This window comes from Echinops telfairi, unplaced genomic scaffold, assembly GCF_000313985.2.
Source record: "Echinops telfairi isolate 266 unplaced genomic scaffold, ASM31398v2 ScPeMD7_6;HRSCAF=24_1, whole genome shotgun sequence".
Classification (NCBI taxonomy): domain Eukaryota; kingdom Metazoa; phylum Chordata; class Mammalia; order Afrosoricida; family Tenrecidae; genus Echinops; species Echinops telfairi.
Window position 1 is genome coordinate 20,184,841 of NW_022103903.1, and position 23,301 is coordinate 20,208,141.

Consider the following 23,301-nt stretch of genomic DNA (forward strand, 5'->3'; position numbering starts at 1 on the left):
CTGATGATAACATATCACTTGCAAACAAAAATTTACTTTATGTGACTCAGGACTGTTAGCATTGATGTAATTCTAAATGCTCCAAATATCTATGTTTCTGTTGGCATGTTTATATACTGCATACAGCAGACTTACTTTCTTAAACTGTGGACAGTTATCTGGAATTTTGCCATGTGGGGTAGAGGAGTCATGGAAATAGCATGTCTGGTGGGTGCTTCAGCTTCACAAGTGAATACCAAACCTCTCATATTGATAATGGAGATGATTAAGTAACTGGATACTCTTATTCCCCCAGTGTAGGTTGTAGGAGTCATCCCTAATGTGTTTTCTATCAAGCACTCCTGTTACTGTATTTGCAGTAAGCGTTGGATTAGGTTGTGTTTGGGAGGTCAGGATGATTATGGGGTTTTTTTTAAGTTGAGTGGGAGTTGATGTTGAGTTAGTGTATGTAAATGTACCTGGCACTGTCAACAGATGGCCAATGCTGTCAAAGCTATGCTCGTTAGACATTGAAAAGTTAAGGTCCTTTCTAACTTTGATGTCATGGTTCTTTGGTAAGCAACAGAGATTATTAAACAAAACAAAAAAATCAATTTAATGAAATCAAGTTAAAAAAACTATATTGAATCTATGAAATTCCAATATACAGTTTAAAAAAATCACAATGAGAAATTTTCATAAGGAGTTAAAAAATTTTTAGTGAATCTCTTAAAAATCATACTGTAACTGCTATTAAACACCTAGAAATGATGATTCTCAATGCTTTGGGAGTATACATACTAGAAGTGTGTATTTTATATGTACATATATATGTACACATAGAATCAACAGAAGAAAAGACTGCTTTCTTATGACTGTTCTGACTCAGCTTGTCAATATATGAGGAGCTCTAGTGGCACAATGATGTGAGTTCTTGGCTGATAACCAGAGGGTTGGTGGTTTGAACCCACTAACTGCTGCACAAGAGAAAGATGTGGCAGCCTGCTCTGCAGTGATTTACAACCTTGAAACCCACTAGAGTGGCGGAGCTATGCGTCCTATGGGTCACTGGGAATCAGAATCAAGTTCCCAGTGGATTTGGTTTGGTTTGGGGTTTTTTTATTTTGGTTTGGTTCAATGTGTGTTACACTATTAGCTTTCTCTCCCGATACACATACTACAAAGAAAATTACAAAGCTGGAAATTGAAAACAGAAGATTTGTGGAAAACCCCAACCATTTCCCTAATGAGCCACAACATTTTTTTTTAAATTGAATGTATGGATTTTTTAACACCGGCTAAAATGTTCCCTAACCTATTTATTAATCATTGCTCCATTATCAGAGTTGGAGAGAACTTCTCAAATTGTGCGGGTAGATAACTCTGAGCAGAAAGCACTTTGGGAAACACTGGTTTAATCAACATTCTACTGCTTTTATTTATTTTACAGCCTTGCTACTCAAAGTGTGGTCCATGTCAGGTGCTTCTAATGGATGTTTGTTAAGCATTGCTGCAGAGCCCTACCAAATGACCCCAAGAACTGTGGTGGACTCTCTAGTTAACAATGACTCACTAGCCAATTAGCAACCTGTATCATCTTTGTTTTTGTGCTTCGTTGTTGTTGAGTTGGCTTTGACACATAGTGAACCCATGCATCATAGAGCAAACTGCTGCCCTATCTTGAGCCACCAGCATTTTTCTGACAGTTTGTCACACTGTGGTGGCTGTGTATTGCTGTGATCCTGGAAGCGGTGTCACTGGTATTTCAATACCAGCAGGGTCACCCAAATAGAACATGTTTCAGCAGAGCTCACTTCCAGACTGAGAACAGACTATGAAAAAGGCTTCCCACTTCTGGGAAATTAATCATGGCAAACCTTATGGACAGAATCAAAGCACAGTCAGATACTAAAAACTTCAGGAACAGAAGCAGAATGTTTTCTAAGATCGTGCCAGAAGATGAGCCTCTCAGCTCAGACGGCACTCAAACTATGATGAAGGAAGAGCTACCTTAAAGTGGAGATGACCACGCCGGGAATTAAACAGTCAAGAGGAATGGCATTGCACTCATCATCAGAAAGGCTGTTTCAGGATCAATGTTGAAGTACACTGATGTCTGTGTTAGGATTACATGTATCCACACTCAAGGCAATGCAATCAATATGACTGTTATTCACATTTATGCACCAGCCACAAAAGGTAGTGATGAAGAAATTGAAGAATATTCAATCAAGATGCATTGCTAATTATTGTTGATTGGAATGCAAAAGTTGGAAACAAGAAGGAACAGTACCGTATGTACTTGAGTATAAGCTGACCCAAATATCAGCCGAGGCACCGAATTTTACCACAAAAACTGCATTAAAAATGTGCTAAAAAACTCAGCTTAGACTTGACTATATACTGTACTTGGAAACTCTGTTCTTGGTAATAGAAATGAATCCAGAGATCAAATGGTAGAATTTTGCAAGATCAACAACTTGTTCATTGCAAATACCTTTTCAACAACACAAAAGGCAACAATACACATAAGCGTCTCCAGATAGAATACACAAATCAAATTGATTACATTTGTCAGAGGAGACAATGGAGAAGCTCAATATCAGCACCTAAAATCAGCTTAGGAGATGACTGTGGAACAGACCATCAATTGCTCAGGTGTGAGAACTCAAGAAAAAAATTCAAGCCTCAAATTTCAATATTGAAAATATTAAATGATGCAGGAAGCATAAAATGAATATGGAAAGAATGCAGAGAGTCACTGGACCAAAAAGAATTTGTTGACACTCAACCATTTCAAGAGGTTGCATATGATCAAGAATGATGGTACTGAAGGAAGTAAGCCAAGCTGCAGTGGAAGCACAAGGCTCCAGGGATGTATGGGATACCAATTGAAGCATTTCAACAGGCTGATGAAGCACTGGAAGCACTCACTCATCTAGGAAATTTGTAAGACAGTTACATGGCCAACTGACTGATAGAGATCCATATTTGTACCCATTCTAAAGAATGGTGACCCAAGAGGATGCTCAAATTATAGAACAATATCATTAATATCATGCAAGTAAAATTTTGCTGCAAATCATCCAACAGCAGTTGTGCAGGTACATTGACAGGGAGCTGCCAGAAGTTCAGGCCAGCCAGATTCAGGGATATCATTGGTGACATCAGATGGATCCTGGCTTAAAGCTGAGAACACAGAAAGATCTTTTTTTATGTTTATTGACTATTCCAAGGCCTTTGACTACGTGGATCATAACAAAGTGTAGATAGCTTTGCATCATCCAAGCTAATCATCAGAGAAGCTGGGTTATATATATAGAAAAGTGGGACATCAGGATTGGAGGGAAGCTTATTAACCATCTGAGACATGCGATGTCACAACCTTGCTTGCTGAAAATGAGGGGGACGTGAAGCACTTGCTGATGAAGTTCAAGGATTGCAGCCTTCAGTAAAGATTACAACTCAATGTCAAAGAAGATAAAAAATCCTCATAATTGGACCAGTCAGTAACATCGTATTACATGGAGAAAAGATTGAGATTATCAAGGATTTTTGTCTTCCTTGGATCCACAATCAATGCTAATGGAAGCAGCTGTCAAGAGATCAAAGGGCAGAGGCTGGTCCCAATCCCAACTATGTGGACATCTGCCCCTCCCCCCAGAGTAATTTATTTCAGAGAACAGCACTGAAGCTCCAGCTCCAGGAGAGGGACATGTCTGATCAGAGCACACGGGAGCAGATGAAGGGGGAGGAAGAGAGAGTGGAGCACCTCCTGGCCCATCAAGCCTTGAGGATAATATTCCTGCTCAGAGCAGCCAATCCACAGAGAAGACTATATGGCCAGCCCCACTATGAGACATGACATCTCTCACTGACCCATAGCCCTACAGGGGACAACACTGGAGACACAGTGTGGGAATTCTACCCAATCTCATCCCACCACACTGAGGCAAAACACTAAGGGCGTGGAACAGAACAGCAAGGGGAATAGAGCAATGGAGTCCCCAGGAAATACCAAAAATAGACTTTGGGGCCAGGGCTTGGTGCCCCATCAGACTCAACAGGAAAACACTCCTAAAGGCCAACAAATAATCCTTGAACTAACTACAAGCTTTTCTTTCTTGTTGTTGTGTTTTGTTTTTTGTCATTGGCTTGGTGGTAGTGTTGATGTTTTGTTTTCTTTTGTTGCTTGGTTTTGCTCTGTGTTGTTATTGTGCATGTTATTATCTCTGCAGGTCATCAAAATAAGATAGGCTGGATGAACAATCTGGAGGAGAAAACAACGGGACTGACAGTTCCGGGGAGGCATGGGAGAGGGGGAGGTGGGGGGAAAGGAAGTGGTGTTAACAAACCCAGGGACAAGGGAAAAACAAGTGATTCAAATCGGTGGTGAGGAGGGTGTGGGAGGCCTGGTAGGGTGTGACTAAGGTAGTGTGTTGTGCCAACCTGGCGGATAAACACATATGGGGTTAATTGAAAGGTGGAGAGATAAATGGCTCAGTGAGCCTGACCTTTCTAGTTCTCGGGTCTCTTGCTCTCTGATAGTCAGACCAGGGTGCAGCTGCCTTAGCCAGTTCCCTGTGTTAGCTGGCAAGGCTCACTTCCTGCAAGACATCCCTGAGGAGAAGCAACATGGACCTACCCCAATGCACCCTATGTGCTAGAGCACCCTCGTGGAGACCGCTGCCAGCGCTGAGATGTTTACACATTCACTGACTCGGCTTTCCTCCTGCAGTCGGCATCATTGCGTCTGTTTTGTAAGATGGAGGAGGACCTTGTGGATTGGTGTTGGACATATGGGTTAATGAGTTAATGTCAGACGTGGACTTGGGCAGCACTGGGTTGGGATGTTTTCTTGATGTGCACTTACCCTTTATATAAAACTCTGTTTCACACATATGAGTTTCTGTGGATTAGTTTCTTTAAAGTACCCAGACTAACACAGTGACCAAGGGTAATGTAACAGAGAGGAATTACTGAAACCTTAACGAAGGCTGAACATGATAGTGGAACAGGAGGAAAGTCAAAGGAAATAGAGGAAAGAGGTAGGAGGCAAAGGGCAATTATAGAGGTCTAAATAAAGGCATGTACATATGTAAATATATTTATATATGAAGATGTGGAAAGAGATCTATGTGCATATATGTATAGGTTTAGTATTAAGGTAGCCGATGGGTATTGGGCTCCACTCAAGTATTCCCTCAATGCAAGAATACTTTGTTCTATTAAATTGGCACTTCACGATGCTCACTTTCCTGACACAATCGCTGAAGACAAAGTGGGTTCATAAACAAATGTGGTGAAGAAAGCGGATGGTGCTAGGCTATCAAAAGATATAGTGTCTGGGGTCTTAAAGGCTTGACAGTAAACAAGTGACTATCTAGTTCAGAAGCAACAAAGCCCACTTTGAAGAAGCACACCAGCCTGTGAGATCAGGAGGCATCCACGGATCAGGCATCAGGCCTCAAAGACCAAAAAAATCATAGCATTGTTAATGAGGGGGAGTGAAGAGTGGAGAACCAAAGCCCATCTGTAGGCAATTGGACATCCCCTTACAGAAGGGTAGTGGGGAGATGAGCCAGTCAGGATGCAGTGGAGCAACAATGAAACATACAACGTTCCTCTAGTTCCTAAATGCTTCCTCCCCACCACTCCCATCATGATCCCAATTCTACCTTACAAATCTGGCTAGACCAGAGGAACTATACTGGTACAGGTAGGAACTGGAAACGCAGGGAATCCAGGGTGGATGATCCCTTCAGGACCAGTGGTGTGAGTGGTGATACTAGGAGGGAGAAGGGAGGGTGGGTTGGAAAGGGGGAACCGATTATAAGGATCTACATATAACCTCCTCCCTGGGGGACAGACAACAGAAAAGTGGGTGAAGGAAGATGTCGGTCAGTGTAAGATATGACAAAATAATTATTTGTAAACTATCAAGGGTTCATGAGAGGGGGGAAAATGAGGAGCTGATACCAGGGGCTTAGGTGGAGAGCAAATGTTTGAAGAATGATGAGGGCAACGAATGTACAAATGTACTTTACACAGTTGATGTATGTATGGATTGTGATAAGAGTTGTATGAGCCCCTAATAAAATGATTTAAACAAAGAGATCAAAGGGCACACTATATTGATTGGGTAAATTTGCTGCGTAATGACCTTTAAGTGTTGAAAAACAAGGATGTTCCTTGAGGACTGAGATGCACCTGACCCATGCCATTGTATTTTCAATGGCTTCATAAATGAAAATTGGGCGTTGAATAAGAAAACCTGAAGAAGAAGAATCAATGCATTTGAATTATGGTTCTGACCAAGAGTGTTGAAAGTACCATGGACTGCCAAAAGAAATAAATCTGTCTTGGAAGAAGTACAGCCAGAATGCTCCTTGGAGGCTGGTATGTTGTCAGGAGAGACCAGTCCCTGGAGAAAGACATCGTCCTTGATAAAGTAGCAGTGCAAAGAAATAGAGGAAATCTACGAGATGGATTGACATAGAGCTCGCACTGATGGGCTCAAACACCAGAGCAATTGTGAGGGTGACCCAGAAGTGGGCAGTGTTTCATTCTGTTGTAAATAAGATGGCTGTGAGTCAGGCCAGCACCTAGCAAAGACAAAACCATCCCTGGGACCAGTTGTATATTGAACTGTTATGACCAGAGAGTTTCGTTGACTGCTTTTCAGGAGTAAGTTGCAAGGCTATTTGCGCTGGTTTGTTTTGGTTTGTAGCCTCAGCGGAAAGCGGGTTACCATCAGCACCATGTGATCCTCCATTGATGGAGGCATGGGAGTCGTGCAAGAGATACAGTGGCCTACAATCAGCAAGTCACCTGCTCATTGAGAGGCTGGAATTCTTCTCTCACCAAACTACCATTGCCCCATGTTATCTTTGTGATTTGCCATCCTCACTTCTAAGGAGCAATTCTTCCTGCACCATTTTCTCAGACAGATTCGTTTGATCTTTATGCACTCTAAGTAGCGAGTTCTTCCTAGGACTGAGCTCACACCTAACTCCTACGATATTCACAGGTCTTGGTTGAATCCCCGGTAGCCCTCTGAACCAGGGTAATTTATCTCTTTAATGAAGGCCCATCAAACACAAACATGAGTTACCTTATTTCCTCTCTTGACTTAAGCTTTTCAGGTTTAATAAAATCTCCATGCACCCAGGAGTTCCTGGTATGACGTTGTTTGAGGTTTCTTTACCATCTTATTCAGATGAGAAAATCTTAAAGGGCCTTTCCAACTTTAACACAGTAATTGACGGTTTATTCCAGCTAGTGATATTTAAAGTGGGAGCTCAGGGTCGGCACTTTTCATGCATTTAGAACGAGTCCGTTGAAAATTTCTATTTCTGTTTCTTTAGGTTCAAAATCCTTTTTCATGGCAGAGACCCCTTCCTGTTATAAATAGTTCTGCTTCTAAAGAGCACTGAGGAACCCCTGGGTGGTGTAGTGGGTTACACACTGGGCTGCTAACTGCAAGGTCAGTGGTTCCAAACCACCAGCTGCTCCATGGGAGAAAGATGAAGCTTTTTACTTCCATCAGGATTGACAGTGCTGGGAACCTGCTCTGTCCAATAGGGTCACTATGAGTCAGAACGGACTGAATGACTGTGAGTTTGAAAGAGCATCACTTTGCCTTGCTTCTGGTTTTAGAATTTGAAAATGAAATGTACATAGAAGTAAAAAAGAAGTTTTGTTTCTCTACCCTCCAAAAAAATTAAGACCTAAGTACTTAAAAAAAATGTTTTTCCCCTGTAACACAGGACATCTACTGATTTTGCTTTCCTCTGATACCTTTTAGTAATATGCCACGGACACACCCAACACAGAAATCTTCTTCATGTACTAAACAGGAAAAACTTCCTTTACTTTGTGCAATCCAAATATTTTTCATATTACATCAAGTATAATTATTTCACTGTTGAAGGTCCTTGGAGCTCATCGGTGGCTTCTGAAATAAAATATTCACTTTTGTTTTTAGAGTGTGGTTTTTGATACTCTTTGCCTAAGACAACAGAGACTGTGACAGATTTGTTTATTTTTGTGTCAGGATTTGTCTTGTATTGAAGACAACAAAAGAACTGTAAGAGGAGTCCTTTGAGATATTTTCTCAATTTTCCTTTGAAGAAATGGCTCACAGCACAAAACCAGTCGCTGTTTAATGATTTCCCCCACACTGCCTTCCTCTTTCATTTTCTTCTTTGTGTGTTTACTCCTTCCTACCTCCTCACTCTCCTCTCCCTCTGTTGTTTTCTTCTTCAGGATTTCAGAGCAATGGCTCCCTCACTCATCTCGGGATTAAAATAAAGCTCTCTCTCTGTGCTTGAACAGGTATGAGTGTGTGTGTGACGAGTGTGGGGAGACAGAGGCTGGAAATGAGACAGATGGTTCTTTCATTACCTGATTGCTTTGGGTCGAGATGGATATATTATTTTTTTCAAGGAGACTAGACTGAATCCTTTGACTACCCAATCATGAACTACAGGAATCTAATATGGGGTGCTGGTTTAACCACCGGATTTTTTGGTTTTATTTAAAAATTTTGCCAATTCCTCATCTAGTAGAGGCTTTTCTGAGGATCAGATCTAAAAGTTTTTTAAGTATAAGGAATATGCTTATTTTAAAAAGTTTTACTGGTTTTAAGATTTTTTTGGTTAGCTAAGCCTTTCTTATATATCTTTGTATTTTATTTCAGGATTTGTGAGCAGGAAAGCCCCACAAACGTCCGACTTGAATTAGTTCCAGTAAACAATCCTGGAGACGGCCTCCTGAGCCTACAGCCTACAGATCCTCATTGACCCCAATCTTCCCCTCTTCTGGCACAGAGGACCATTGGGAAACTCATTCCTACAAGTGCAGGTAAGCCAAAGCAACACTCCTGTTGTTTCCTAGATTCCTTGGGTATGCTTGAATGCTTGAAATGTCCTCCAACACTATTTCCATCCACAGCTGATAGCCTTAAAATGCCTTCTGCTATGTATAGAACCAAAAAACTAAAGTCACTGCCATCGAGTTGAATCTGACTCATAGCAGCCCTCTATTACAGTGTAAAGCTTCCTTCTTTAAGTTTCTGAGATTGTTTTTAAAAATATGTATGGGAGCAGACAACCTCATCTTTCTCCCACCAGGGGCTGGTGGCCCTTTGGTTACCAGTATCTGTGCATAGCCCACAATGCCTGCCGCCCCACCAGGACTTTTTCTATGTACAGTATAGAACTGCCTGCTGATTTCTCTCTTACTAGTTTCACAGGGAATGTAGTGGTTACACGCTGGGCTGCCAACTTCAAGGTCAGTAGTTCAATCAAAACCATCAGCCCTGGGAGAAAGGGGCATCTCTCCACTCCTGTTGAGTGACAGGCTCAGAACCCCACAGGGGCAGTTTTTTATTATAGGGTCACTCCGGGTCGGAATTGACTGAGGGCAGTGCATTTGGTTGTTGGAGTTTTACAGGCGACCAGACTAGTCATCTAACTAAAGACTTGTCAGAGCCCCATGTCAAACTAAGAAAGGTTTAAATTCTCATTTTGAACAGTCTTTTGGGGCGGGCTACTTTAAGCCAGTGTGGAAGATAGGAGTGAGAAAATTGCAAAATGAAAGCCAGAGTGTCCCATAAGTCAGATGTATTGAAGAGGTGCTGTTGCTAAGCTGTGTAACTTTAGGCAAGAGGCTTGCCCTCTCAGAGAATTGTTCTCTTAAAAAAAAAACCACCTAGTTCTGTTATAAGAATTCCATTAAATTACCTTCATAGATGAAACTTTCTTCTCCCGTGAAGATTTGCAGGCTCGGGGACTCACAGGGGGGAGTTCTACCTTGCGCTGTAGGGTCGCTATGAGTCAGCATGGACTGGATGGCAGTGGCAGTCATGCCCCAGGGCATGATTGATAACATTCTCTAACATAAAGTGACAATGACCTCTCTAAGGTGAACCAGAGACATGTATAAACCATAGAGCATGAATGGATTTTAGGCTTGCACTTAATTCTAGCCCTACTCTAAGAACAATCCATGGCTCTAAGAACAAGACATGGCTGTGCTTGATGCTTGCCTTCACAGGGAGCTCACTGAAGATATCGGTGCTATAGCACAATGTGGTGGGGAAACTGACTTGTGCCTGGCTGGCAGAAAGAATAGTGTCTGAGGTCTTAAGGATTGTTTTCAAACAAGCAATCGTCTGAGTGAGACATCAACTAAGTCCACATAGAAGAACACACCAGCCTGTGTGATCCAAGACTGTAAATAACATAAACCAAATCCAAAGGAGGAAATGGCATCAGAGCTTAAATTGTGAACCCCTGGTTTTCAGAAGCCTTTGGAAACCCAAATTTCCATCTGCAGGTTCCACCCGTGGATGAAGCCTTCAGTGAATTCCCTCTGATCGTAATTGAGGATGTGAATAGACCTGTTTCAGACAGAGAGCATTGTGGAGTCAGTTAGGGTAGATGTACATAGGTTAAAATGTAGTATCTCTTGACCCATGTTACAGATGTTTCCGGTTATTTTGTTTGCTTGTTTTGTTTTTCAGTGAAGAGGAAGTTCATGTAGATTAAGCCCCTGGTGTATCCCCTCTGACCATGAACCAGGGATGTGAATAGCCTTGCTATCTATCATGCAGACTGCATTGGGAAGTGGAGTGTTGCAGAAGCAGTTAGGTTAAAATTTAGCACCCTATCATTTGATCTCCTTTATGATCCATTTTAATTTGTTTTAGTTTTTAGGATTTCTTGCTTTTCTATTAAAGTTTTTATCTATTGTACTTGGTTACTCTTGTTTGTTTTTTAATGTATTTCTGTATATGAAATCCAGGATCAGTAAACCTGCAGAGACAGTAACTGGATTCATGGTTCATTAGGGGTGTGGCAGGAGAGGGTGGGAGGAAAGGAGGAGCTAATAACTGAGTAGAAGAATGAAGAAAATGTTCTAAAACTGATTGTGATAATGATTGTACAACTTCTTGATGTGAATGGACTCTTGAATTGTATGATATGTGAATTATATGCCAATAAAACTTGAAAAAATTAATGAATAAATAAATTACCTTAATATAGTGCTTAGAGTTACTCTCTTACTAATCTTGGACTCAGTGTACAAATTTTAGACAATAGTCTTCTTCTCACAGAATTGTTTTGAGGATTAAGATAACCACACATCTAAAGTATTGAGAACAATTTTGTTACTCTTGTGCTCTGCTCTTTCAAACTCACTGCCACTGAGTGGATGCCAACTCAGAGTGACCCTGTAGGACTGGGTAGAACTGCCCATGTGAGTTTCCAAGACTGTAACTCTTTATGGGAGGAGAAAGCGCTTCTTTCTCATGAGTAGCGGCTGATGGTTTTGAACCACTGGCCTTGTAGCAGCCCAACGTGTAATCATGATATCCCCTTGTGTTCTAGTTCAGGGATGATAAATGTTCAAATGGCCTTATCCTATTGGACACGGCTAGTCAACTGTGTTGTTCTTTGCTTCTGTGTGAAGGGCATGTGATCTGAATCTTCTCAACGTCACAGAGGACCACATTATACTATAAAATGAAACCTATTTACAAACTCATATTTTTCCTGATTTTATTTCTTGCAGACAGACATAAATTTGATAGATTAGTGATAAAATGGTGTTGCTACTTTTTTTTTTTTAAGTTACTCTCTCAGTGCCAGGGAGACAAATCCAAGTCCTAGTGACTCTATGGGACAGGATGGAACTACCCCACCCCTCTAGGCTTCCGGGCCGTACTCTTTATGGAAGCAGAGACCCCCATCTTTCTCGGACGGAGCAGCTGCTGCTTTCAAACTGCTTGCCTTGTGGCAACTCACAACACCACCTGGGCTCCTTTTTCCTAATTGCAGAGCAATATTCTGAAAAAGCATAAAAAAAGGTGTTTTCTGTAGGCAGAAATAGAGTCCGTAGGCAAGTTCTACAACGAGTTTTGTCAATGAGTTCCTACTACCGGTCATTCCTTTCCTTCTCCATTCGGAAGGAGATGAGTAGGACTTCCTGCCACTGACAACTTGGAAAGGCCACAAGGAATATGCAGAAATAATTGCCAACACAGGCAGCTATGAGTTCGCTAGGATCTGTGTTAGGATGATATGGAGTTAGTTTATTAGTGAGAGTTTGGTGTGCGGGTAGCTCGTACGTTATTAGCTGTAAAAAAAGGAAAATTACCTAATGTCAGACATTTTCCCAAGCACTTCCAATAATACTCTTCACAATAGTCCTACTCAAACTCAGACTTGAACTTCATTGTCATCGAGCCCATGTCAACTCATAGAGACCCTGTAACACAGGGTACAACTGCCGCTTTGCGTTTCAGAAACTAACTCTGACTGGGAGCAGAAGAGCATCATTCTCCCAAGGAAGGGGGGTGGTTTCCAACTACTGACCCTGCAGTTAGTCACCCAGTGCATCACCACCGTGCCACCAGGGCGTCCTATTGGACAGGTATAATTTCTCACTTTACAGATGAGGAAGTTGAGGTATAAAGAGATTTATCCACTTTCTCACGGTCCTATAATTTGCTGAGATACAAACCCAGGGGGGTCTGATTTACTTTTATCCTAGTCTGTCATCTTGACCCTGGATTCTGCTTTATAGCCATGCACAAAGAGTATATTGTATGAACAAAATAAGAAATTAGATGGAAAGGACCACATAATTAAAAAGTCTTCAGTGCTAAGCTAATTAATTGCATTTTTATTTGTCAGACAAAGGGAGGTTTACGTGTGTGGGGGGGGTAGTGAATGACAAGAGAGGTAGACTTTTTAAGAAGTCTGTCATGTATGCAAGTGGACTGATTAAAGGGAAGACAGATTAGAGATCACTGCCAGTAGCTGAGGAGATATCTATAGAATGTGGATTTAGGAAACAGGATTAAGACAAGAACATGCATTTGGGGGGCTAGCAGAGGACGAGAACCAGTGGAAACGAGGCCAGCCGAGGTGTTCGGACAGTTTAAGACGTAAAAATGGTAAATACCATAGTAGATTGGATTGGAGAGCACTTAGATCACTACCTCATTCGTTCCTTTATTGACGCAAAGAAGAGACACGATTGTGTGCCCCTGATCAAGCAGAAATTGTGCTGGAGCAGAGTCCACATGCTTTTCTGTGCTGGTGACTCAGCTACTTGAAAGGCGGTGTCCTTTGACAATTTTTTGAAACTTTTCTAAACCCTGGCTGCCTCTTTCAAAATATGATCAAGTAAAAACTTATTCTAAACACCCTGTATCTTTGTGGTCTTTTCCAGTTCTAATTGGAATCTGTAATTCTTGAGTCCAAGTAAGTTGGGAAGAAAACAATAATTAGATCCATTATTGTAAGGTGTGACCAATAGCTCGGTTGGTACTTTCAGGAGGATAGGGAGGTGATTCAGAACAATATATCTTTTACTTCTCATCTGAAGGTAGGAATTCTACATTGTTCCTCTTAAGAATACCTATGGTGATACTGGTGGGAGGTAGCAGACTGGAAATAATGTGGGATGGAATATGTCCAGGGAATTAACATAAAAAAACACAAACATTCTTCCCAAAGCTACTTAATTTTAAAGAACTGTGCCTCCTCCCCTTTCCCCAGCAAGTTCTACTAATGGGAAAATGTTAAAGATGAAGAACAAAAAGAGGCAGCAAGGACCTTCGAATGAACTTCAAGTTCTCCTAAAAGACTGTGTGTTTCTGGGAAAATCTGGTCCTCTCGGAGGAGTAGTGCCCTTTCAAGAGAAAGAAGTCCTTGCCCCCGAGTCCCGCTCTTTGCGGTGAGCAGACACAATTTCCCGGGGAAGAGTTTCCCTTCCGTCCGTTTGGGTGCTTAGGCCGTCGCCCTCCTGAGGTGCAGATTTGTCTGTGCATGCTGTGGATGAAGTCCTCCTGATGGAGCCATGCCGGCCTCCTCTAGGGCTTCTCCGGGACTGGGGCACCAGGGGTCATGGCGGGTTACATACAGACTCCGAGGAGTGAAGGGTGGGAGCGGAGATGTTCTGTTTCTAACAAGCCCCCAGTCCCTGGGTGGCTAAGGTCAGCAGTATGGACGACTAGGCCACAGACTGGTCCTTGGACCCTGTCCAGAGGCTTCTCAGAAAGAAGGCCTGACAATCTGCTTTCAAAGGTCACAGCCTTGGAAACCCAACCGAGCAGCCCTGCTCTGCACACCCGGAGTTCCCTGATTCGGACTGGACTTGAAGGCTATACACAACTATACCTTCCCGTTCTCAAGTGTTTTCATCGTCCTGGTTCATTGGCCACCCTGTTGGTCCCAAGCCAATTCTGACTCACAGAGGCCTGGTATATATTAAAAAACACAAACAAGCAAACTCACATCAATTTCGACTCATAGGGACCCCATAGGGCAGGGCAGAACTGCCCACGTGGGAGTTCAGAGACGGTAACTCTTGAGGGAGGAGAATGCTGCCTGGTCTTTCTCCCATGGAGCAGCTGCTGGCTTTGAAATGCCATTCGCTGTCCAATGCATCACCACCGCACCACCCAGGCTCCTGCAGAGCACATCTACAGGACAGAGTGAGAGTGCCCCATAGAGGTCTCAAGACTGCACTAGTGCCCCATAGAGGTCTCAGGCTGCACGCTTCACGGAGACACACTACCACCTCTTTCTCCTGGGGAGCACACTCCTTGGACCTGACCCCTAGCGTTTTAGTTCTCACAACAGATATTCAAAATAATTTTGAAAGCCACGGATGTTAGCCCCCTCGCCAGCCTGAGTTCTATCATCGTATCTTGATGTGGAGTGCACACATCTAGGTGCTCTGCAGTAGTATCTGAGTTCTTACTTGGTCGATAATTTTTACTGCTCACTGGCATCAATCATTTTAGGGGAAAGAATAAAAATAATAATGTTAAGGGCTTTTTCCCTTTAGCTGCAGGAGCCCTTGTGGCACAGTGGGTTAAGTAGTGGGCTGCTGAGCAAAAGAGCAGTGCTCCAGACTGGTCCCAGGGAGAAAGGGAGATGAGCTGTCTGCTCCCATAAAGACTCAGACGGGCAACCTTATGTAAGGTCACTATGAATTGGAACTGACTCTGCAGCAGTGGGTGTGGCTGTTAGAGGTATTTTTTTTTCCTTTTAACAGAGAGATCTGAGTAAATGTGTTTCTTAAAAATAGCCACCAGAATGCAGTAACTTTTCTTATAAAGTTAAATAGACATTTACATTCTTGTTATTAAGTGCCATCAAATGGATTTAGACTCATAATGACCCCACGCAGCCATGTAGAACTGCTTTCTAGTCCATAATATTTATAGGAGCCGGTCACCAGGTCTTTTTAACCACCAACCTTCGGGTAGTAGCCAAACCCCAAACAAGCCCACGGTCACTGAGTCCATTTCAATTCAGAGCAGCCCTTGATCGGGTTTCTGAGACTGTGAAGCCTTACAGTGCCAGGCAGTCTCATCTTCTCTCCCAAGAGGGGGCTGGTGGGTTTGAACCACCAACCTTGTGGTTAGCAGCCCAATGCTTATCCTGCAGCACCACCACCACATTTACCATATGACCCGATAAAACAGCTATCTATTCACAGATTCATTATGCATGTTTTACCACAATAAATTGAATTTTAAAAAGAACCACAATCAACCCATTAGCAAGCATAAGAGTATAAGAACGGCTGCCAGGAAACCAGGTCTGGGAATGCCTGTCACTGTTTCAGCTAAATACAGAGACAAGGTTGATTTGAGAAACAATACAAATGTGAGACAGAAGGAAACAGTGGCGCTTGCCACCTCCAACATGCTTCAAAATCCAGGGAAAATGAAGCAAGTTATAAACCTTAAGCTATGTGACAGATGCTTTTTTTTATAACAGTGATCACAGGAAAAGATTAGATTTTTATAATGATCACTGATACAATGAATAATCTAAGAAGGCAAATTTTGCCATGAGCATTAAGCAATTACAGCTGCAGTTCTCCAGGGGCCATTAGACTACCGTCCCTTGAAGCCTCCCGCACCACCCTTGAGTGTCTAAAGTGGGGGGTGTTTCGGTGCCTGGCCTTCGCAGGTCCCTATCCCCTCGGAGTGGAGGTGCTTTGTGTCTGCTCATTTATCTTAACAGCCCTGCTTCATGCCTCCTAAATTAGAACAACCCTGCTGATTGAGCTTAACCAGAATTTTCCTGGCAAAGGACGGGGCTGTGGCATTTTGGATTTTTAACAAGTAAAATCTTCAGTTATGTTATATTTTTCGTATTTTGATGAACAGCAGGCTCTTTCACCCACTCTGTTGGAACCCGCCGCAGCTCTTGGGGGGGGGGGGGCTGGCTGGCTGCTTTCCGCATACAGGAGAGAGCTTTCTCCTTGGGAGAAAGACGTGGCACTTGGCTTTTGTAAAGGTTTACAGCCTTGGAAGCACTGTAGAAGCAGTTCTGTTCTGTTCTATGGAGTCACTGGGAGTGAGGAACATGTCCGTACAATGGATAGGGTTTGCTTTGTTTTAATACTGCTCCACTAGCTGAATGTGCAGCTTTGTTTATAACAGCAAAAACTGGATAAATGCCACACAGGAGAATGCTATGTGGCAATGCAAGGAACACATTCTGGAGATGAGCCGCCAAACCCATTGCCATCCGGTCCACTCTGACTCAAACCGACCATATCGGACAGGCTAGAACTGCTCACCACATTTCTAAGTTCATAATCTTCACGAAAATCTTTAGAAAGCCACATCACTTCCATCTCCTGTGGAGTGGCTGGTGGATTCAAAACCCCTCATCTTTGGTTAGCAGCCAAGTGCTTTAACTACTGCACTGTTGATGCTGGGAACTAGCGTCCGGGAGTGCCAGTCCCCGTTTCAGCCCCAAACAGGCCAGGTGAAGCTGAGAAACTGTCCGTTTATTCTGTAGGCATGACACAGAAGGAAACAGGATGTTGTGCTCCTTCCAAACTGCTTCCAAAATCCAGTGAAAACCAACCATTACATACCCCAAAGAATGTTAGAAAAAGCAGGGTTTTCAAGGATCACAGGAAACAATAATCGGCACATACATTTTCCCGAGGCCGGTCCATCATCCTCGCAGCGCTGTGCCCCACTGCTTATCTATATGCTTCATGCTACCTATCTTAATGGCCTCGTGGACCACCTTCCTGAGTTAGACCACAACTGTGGATTTACACTTAAAAGAAATTTGTGCTGCAAGGGAGGGGCTGTTGCCTTTTGGGTTTCCAACAACTAAATCTTGAATTATGTTCTATTTCTAGTATTCTGATGAACAGCAGCCTCACTTTCTCACCCACTCTACCACTAAGAGTGATACTTCAGAAGCATTATACTGAAAGAAGGTAGAAGTGAAGTGCAGATGTTTTTTGTTCATCATATGGAATTTTAGATTTAAAAAGATGATAACAATGCAATTGAGGTTGCTAGACATGGGAGGGGGTTTGTAAATAAGTGCAAGCTGAAATTAGGGCACGTTTGGGGGGTTGAATGTTGGTAATGCTCAGACTCATGATTTTGGTGGGGTTTATATGACGTTCATGTTTTTGAAACCCATTAAATTGTACATCTCAAAGTGATGAATTTTGTTGCATATGAACATTACTCTCAATTTGTAGTTAGCCTAACTCACCCCTTTTTTGAATTGTTCTTCATTGTAGCCTCTGTGGGATTTTTGTAACTTTCTGCATTGCCCAAAGGCAGCTATATCGTATGTGATCATCGGGATGATTTCTATTCCCTCCCACGGGGGGGGGGCAAACCATCTGGATGACTATGCCTGAAGGGTCACTATTACATCTGAAGGAAATTGCTTGTGCATCATACATGGTACTCTTTCTGTTTTTATCTGATTATTGTCGTGGATGTTTACATCTTGTGATTATCTTGTGACTTGAGTCATGGAAAGTACCTGGAAAAGTACATGATTCCCCTAAACTTCATTTTATGTTCTAGGGTAAAACTGGTTTAGAACTGCTAACCTTGCAATTAGCAGCCCAACTCATAACCACGATGCCACCAGGGCTGCTCCTGGAGCATCCATCTCGGAACTAGTTAAATGTGTTTCTTTACCAGAAGAATCGGCTGGGGTTGAGGTTGGGACTGGGAGAAAGATAAGTGTCAATGTTCCTCTTTTGCTTGGAAAACTTTTGCATTTTAAACAATCAGAAATTATATAGTTGGTATATTTTGAAGTTACAAGAGTAGTTACTTTGCTTTTTGTGGGCAGGATGAGGTCTAATGAAATTCTATTTTTCTACTGCTTTACTGAGTAATAGCAAAGGCTTGTTCTTGATTTGTATCAAGTAAGAGGGCCTCGTGTTTCCTCTTTCAATTTAGCCTTTCCAGGTGTGGTTTTGAATGCCGTTGTGTTCTGATGTGTGTCATTCCATATTTCTTGATTAGGGCCAGTTGAGAATTTTCAGACCTTTTAGGCAGGAAACCTCATTATCCAAACAACTGATTCCTTAAGATTGTCTTCTTTAATTGTGAGATTAACTGTTTTTCACGTTATGAAATTTTAAATGTATTGTTTTAATACATTCATGTTTATTATATATCATCCTTTTGCTCATATACTATAAAAACCATTAAGTTTACACTGTAATTGTTAAAAATAGAGTAAGTATAGTTTTCCCTGATGAATAACTTAGAAGCATGGACTTTGAAATCAGACAGATATAAGCTTGCATCTTAGCCCCTGCATGCTTAATGTGTGGGCTCTAACACCCCTCATTGTATCCACACTTTGTTACTGGGGGCGCTGTGCCCCAGTAAACATTATAAGAAATGGATCTTGCGTCTTGCTGACTACGCATAATCAGGAGAAGTGCTGCCTGCCTGAAAGGGTTGCTTGGGCCCTCAAGGTTCCTGTGGGAAAAAGTGTGTTTATTCATCAGGTAGGTGGGGGTTCTCAAGAAAATAACAGGGCCACATTAATTAGGTACCAACACAATGGTCCCTTCAGAGGCTTCTAAAATTAGTGAGCAAAATTTATTCAGGGCCATCGCTCTTACGTAGTTGGGCTCCGTCATTGGCTCAAGATCTTGCCCCTGAAGGTCACCTATGGGTGGGGTGGTGGCTGCTGGGGGTATCCGGCAGTTGTATGAAGCTGTTCTGGTAGGCTGCTCTGCTTGTTGAAATGCATACATGGATCATTGTTTAAGCATCAGTCAATTTCCATTTCCTTCAGACAGTCCAGAGACCATTTCAACAGGACACTGCCAACCACAATGTATATCACAAATGCTGTCATTTGCGTGGGTGACGGTTGAGTCCCTTCTTCTGTATACTGCATACTGTGTACTGCATACTGTATACTGCATACTGTGTACTGTATGCTGGCATACTATGTACTGCATACTGTATACCGGTATACTGTGTAATGCATACTGTGTACTGCATACTGCATACTGCATACTGTGTACTGCATACTGTATACTGCATACTGGTATACTATATACTGTATACTGGTATACTGTATACTGTATACTGGTATACTGTGTACTGGTATATTGTATACTGCATACTGTGTACTGCTATACTGTATACTGCATACTGTGTACTGCATACTGTATACTGGTATACTATATACTGTATACTGGTATATTGTATACTGTATACTGTGTACTGCTATACTGTATACTGCATACTGTATATTGTGTACTGCATACTGTATACTGGTATATTGTATACTATATACTGGTATACTGCAGTGAGATGGGCTAGCAGAAAGGCAGAGAGAAGGGAATGGGGGTGAGGTGGGGATTTGGCCAGCCCTGTTAACTTGTCTCAATAACAACAAAAAAGACTTTTCCCAAAGTTCACTAAAAAGAATATTCAAGCTTGTTTGTTTCCAGAAAACAACATACTTGAATGTTAGGATGTTGGCCACCTTTTTCAAGAAGAAAATGGGCTAAGGTCAGAAGGAGGGCTCAGCCAGTTTTACTAAGCTGTCGCCATATGTGAAAAGGGCTTGCTCTGTGTCACGTCATTTCTCACGTACGACTCCTGTACACTGACACTGCCCAAGCCCTGCGCCTTCCTCAGGATTGTTGAGTCCATTGCTGTAGCCACTCTCTCTCTTTGAAGGGTTTCCTTGTTTTTTAACACTCACTGCCATCGAGTGATTCCGAACACACACACGCACACACACACTCTGTTCTATATAGACACTATAGGGCAGGGTGGAAGTGCCCCTGGGGGTTTCCGAGGCTGTAAATCTTCACAGGAGGAGAGAGCCTCATCTTCCTCCTGCAGAGTGGCTGGTGGTTTCAAGCTGCTGTTCTTGCAGGAGCAACCCAACTCATAACCAGTATGCCACCAGGGCGCCTCACTTTTACCGACCCTCTATTTTACATAATGTCCTTCTGTAGGACTATAGACTTTACAGCTGTCACTGTTGGGACTTGTGTGTTGCCTGTCCAGGGTTGGAGTGCATGTACATGGTCAGGTCCAAGAGATCAGAGGGAGCCACCGGGCTGGCCCGAAGCCTATAGACATTTGCATCAGGCTAGAGTTGGAAGAGAGTCCCTGGGCCACAGTGTCAACATTCTACTGTGAACACAGAGGCTGCTGGTTCGAGCCTATCAGAATCACCTGGGGAAAAAGGCTTAGTGATCTATCCCCCCGCCCCCAAATTAGTTATTGATAACCCTCTGGAGCATAACTTTACTCTGACACACATGGACATGGGATCAGAGCACATAGCAGCTGGAGACTCGATTGTTCTAGGGATGTGTGATTGCCGAGGATAAGCACAAGCTGAGCAATACACACCCAGGGCCAGCCAGCAAGATGTAAGGTCTCCTAGTTAAGTCCCAGACCATCTCCACATGCATGAATGTGGACTGGGGACCAGTGGAGATCTGAAGAGCAGGCTGTTCTGATGGCTCAGTGGACATAACTGTGCGCAAGGCCACCTGGCAAGACTGTAGAGGTCAGCTGTGAAAGAACAGCCATCTACGAGGAAAGCTGTGGTTGAAGCCTGGCCCAAGCCAATCCGGGTGCCCACAAGATTTGTGTCTCTTTAGAGGACCATACGGCCGGCCCCACTATGACACAGGACATCGTTCACTGACCCATAGCCCTACAGGGGACAACACTGGAGGCAGTGTGGGAATTGCACCCGATCTGACCCCACCACACCGAGGCAAGACCCTAAGGGCGTGCAACAGAACAGCAAGGGGGGCAGAGCAAGGAAGTCCCAAAGGAACAGCAAAAAATAGACTTTGGGGCCAGTGCTTGGCACCCCATCAGACTCAACCAGAAAACACTCCTATAGGTCAACAAACAGACCTTGACTATTTACAGGATTTTCTCTCTTTTTTGTCATTGTTTTCTTGTTGCTGTTTTGTTGCTTTGTTTTGCTCTGTCTTATTTTTTGTGCATATTGTTATCTCTGCAGGTCTATCTAGATAAGATTGGCTGGATAAACAATCTGGAGAAGAAAACAACAGGATCCACAGTTCCGGGGTGGAGGCTGGGGGACATGGGAGAGAGGGAGGGAGAGGAAAGGACGTAGGTGTTAACAAACCCAGGGACAAGGGAACAACAAGTGATCCAAAATCAGGGGCGAGGACAATGTAGGGGGCCTGGTAGGGATTGACCAAGGGCCATGTAACTGAGAGGAATTACTGAAACCCAAACGAAGGCTGAGCAACCCAAACTACAGCTGCTGAGGTGGCTAATGAAAAAAGAATGTAGACATTGGAAAATGAGGCTATAATTCAGCAGTAAGAACAGGTCTGTCTGGTGGATGAGATGTCCAAGGGCAGCATGAGGCCAGCAGAGAAACCCGATCGAGCCGCTCAACTGTAGGCAAAGGATTCCTCAGGTTCCAGGCAGACCGGGTCTATCCATGCTCAGCATCTGGAGAAATGAACACAACTCGTGTTTCTTTCTGGTGTTGTAGGATCTTCGTGCAGCCAAATATCCATAGGGTTTGTTATACTTGATGGCTGAAAGCATATTTTCAAAATGATGGCCGCAAAGCACTTCATCCAGCTGGTTGTTGAAGAACAAGTTCCTTTGGACTGAAGAAATCTTTCAGAGAATCTCAAAATACACATCTGACCATTTTCGGAGTGTCTCCCCCTAGAGTTTGTATGCCTGTTAGAAACAAGGCTAGTGTGCTCAGAGAGGACAGAGATGGGAAGAATGGGGTTTCATTCTAGCCAACTTTGAATGACAAAGACGATAAACCTTTATTTTTCTAGATCCTAAAACTGTGTAAGGAGTTGATGAGTTGGCAGATGAGAGAAGTGGTTTGGGCTGTGTTGTCTTGGATCACAGAACTGGCCCTGGGCCCATGTGTGCAGGCTCATCCCTGGAGAGAGGCAGTCCGAGGCGTTGTCGATATAGGCTTCTGCTTCTGCTACTTAGCCATCAGCTTGGGAAAGTTATGGCTCCTCTCAGAGCCTCAGCCTCCCCATCTGGAAAACTTAGTAATCACCTCCCATGGTGGTTGTGAGATGACATGAGATAATATGCCCAAACCATTGATTACAGGCTCTCGCCCATGCGAAGTACTTGTACACAGAGCTGTGCTCACTCCGTGTCGGACAACCCGCTTCAAGTCTCTGCTTATGCACCTCCACCAAGGTGGTACCCTAACCACCCTGTCCTGGAAGTTTGGCTGTTGTTATGATATTGAGCAACTTTCAGGGGATCTTCCAGACTAAGACCAACTAGCTTTAGAAGAAAGGTCTAGTGATCTACTTCTGAGAATCAGCCGATGAATCACCGATAGATTGCAGTGGTCCACTCTGTAACTGTCTGTGGGATGGCCTAGGAGAGGGGAGCCCAAAGGATCAAGCTGCCTTTCATTCAGTTGTGCATGGGATCCCCATGACTCAGGGACTGTCCCCCAAATAGCAATCACTCGTACAAGGCTTTGTTCCTTTGCTTTTTGTTGTTGCTGCTGCTTTGCGTGTTTTCCATTCAATTAAGTCATACACATTTTGTTTCATGTCATGGATTGTAATTCCCACAGTGTGACATCACTTACTTATCCTACTTCCTCCCTGTGTTTCCTGCTTCCATTCTTTCTTTCCTAGCCCTTCCTGTATCCTGAACATTGTCCTTGGGCAAATGCTGCCCCTCTGATATCCAAGGTTGAGTGATGGAAGATGTGCATACCTCCCTAGTGTTATTGTTACCCACAGAGACTGGTGGTGTGGCTGCCAATTACACCTTGAGGGTAAGTTCAGGTCCAGGCCTGAAGGCTAAATAAGGGTTATAGTCTAGAGGTTTTTTTTTTTAATCGTTTTATTGGGGGCTCATATCACAACTCTTATCATAATCCATACATGCATCCATCGTGTCAAGCACATTTATACCTTTGTTGCCATCATCATTCTCAAAACATTTTCTTTCTACTTGAGTTG

At 43.1% G+C, this 23,301-nt stretch overlaps 1 protein-coding gene across 7 annotated transcripts in view; it reads left to right on the top strand.

The window, feature by feature from the left end:
• The window catches only part of ST3GAL6 (ST3 beta-galactoside alpha-2,3-sialyltransferase 6), a 112,840-nt gene that overhangs the window by 26,494 nt on the left and 63,045 nt on the right, over window positions 1–23,301 (top strand). For 2 of the 7 annotated variants that reach the window (XM_004716752.3, XM_045286226.1), the window contains exons 1-2: window positions 8,224–8,316; window positions 8,681–8,844. The gene's annotated coding sequence lies outside the window, so the exon portion shown is untranslated. Of the gene's footprint in view, window positions 1–8,223; window positions 8,317–8,680; window positions 8,845–22,971; window positions 23,115–23,301 lie in introns of those variants that run through there. The other 5 variants (XM_045286228.1, XM_045286230.1, XM_045286225.1 and 2 more) reach the window with 4 other exon arrangements.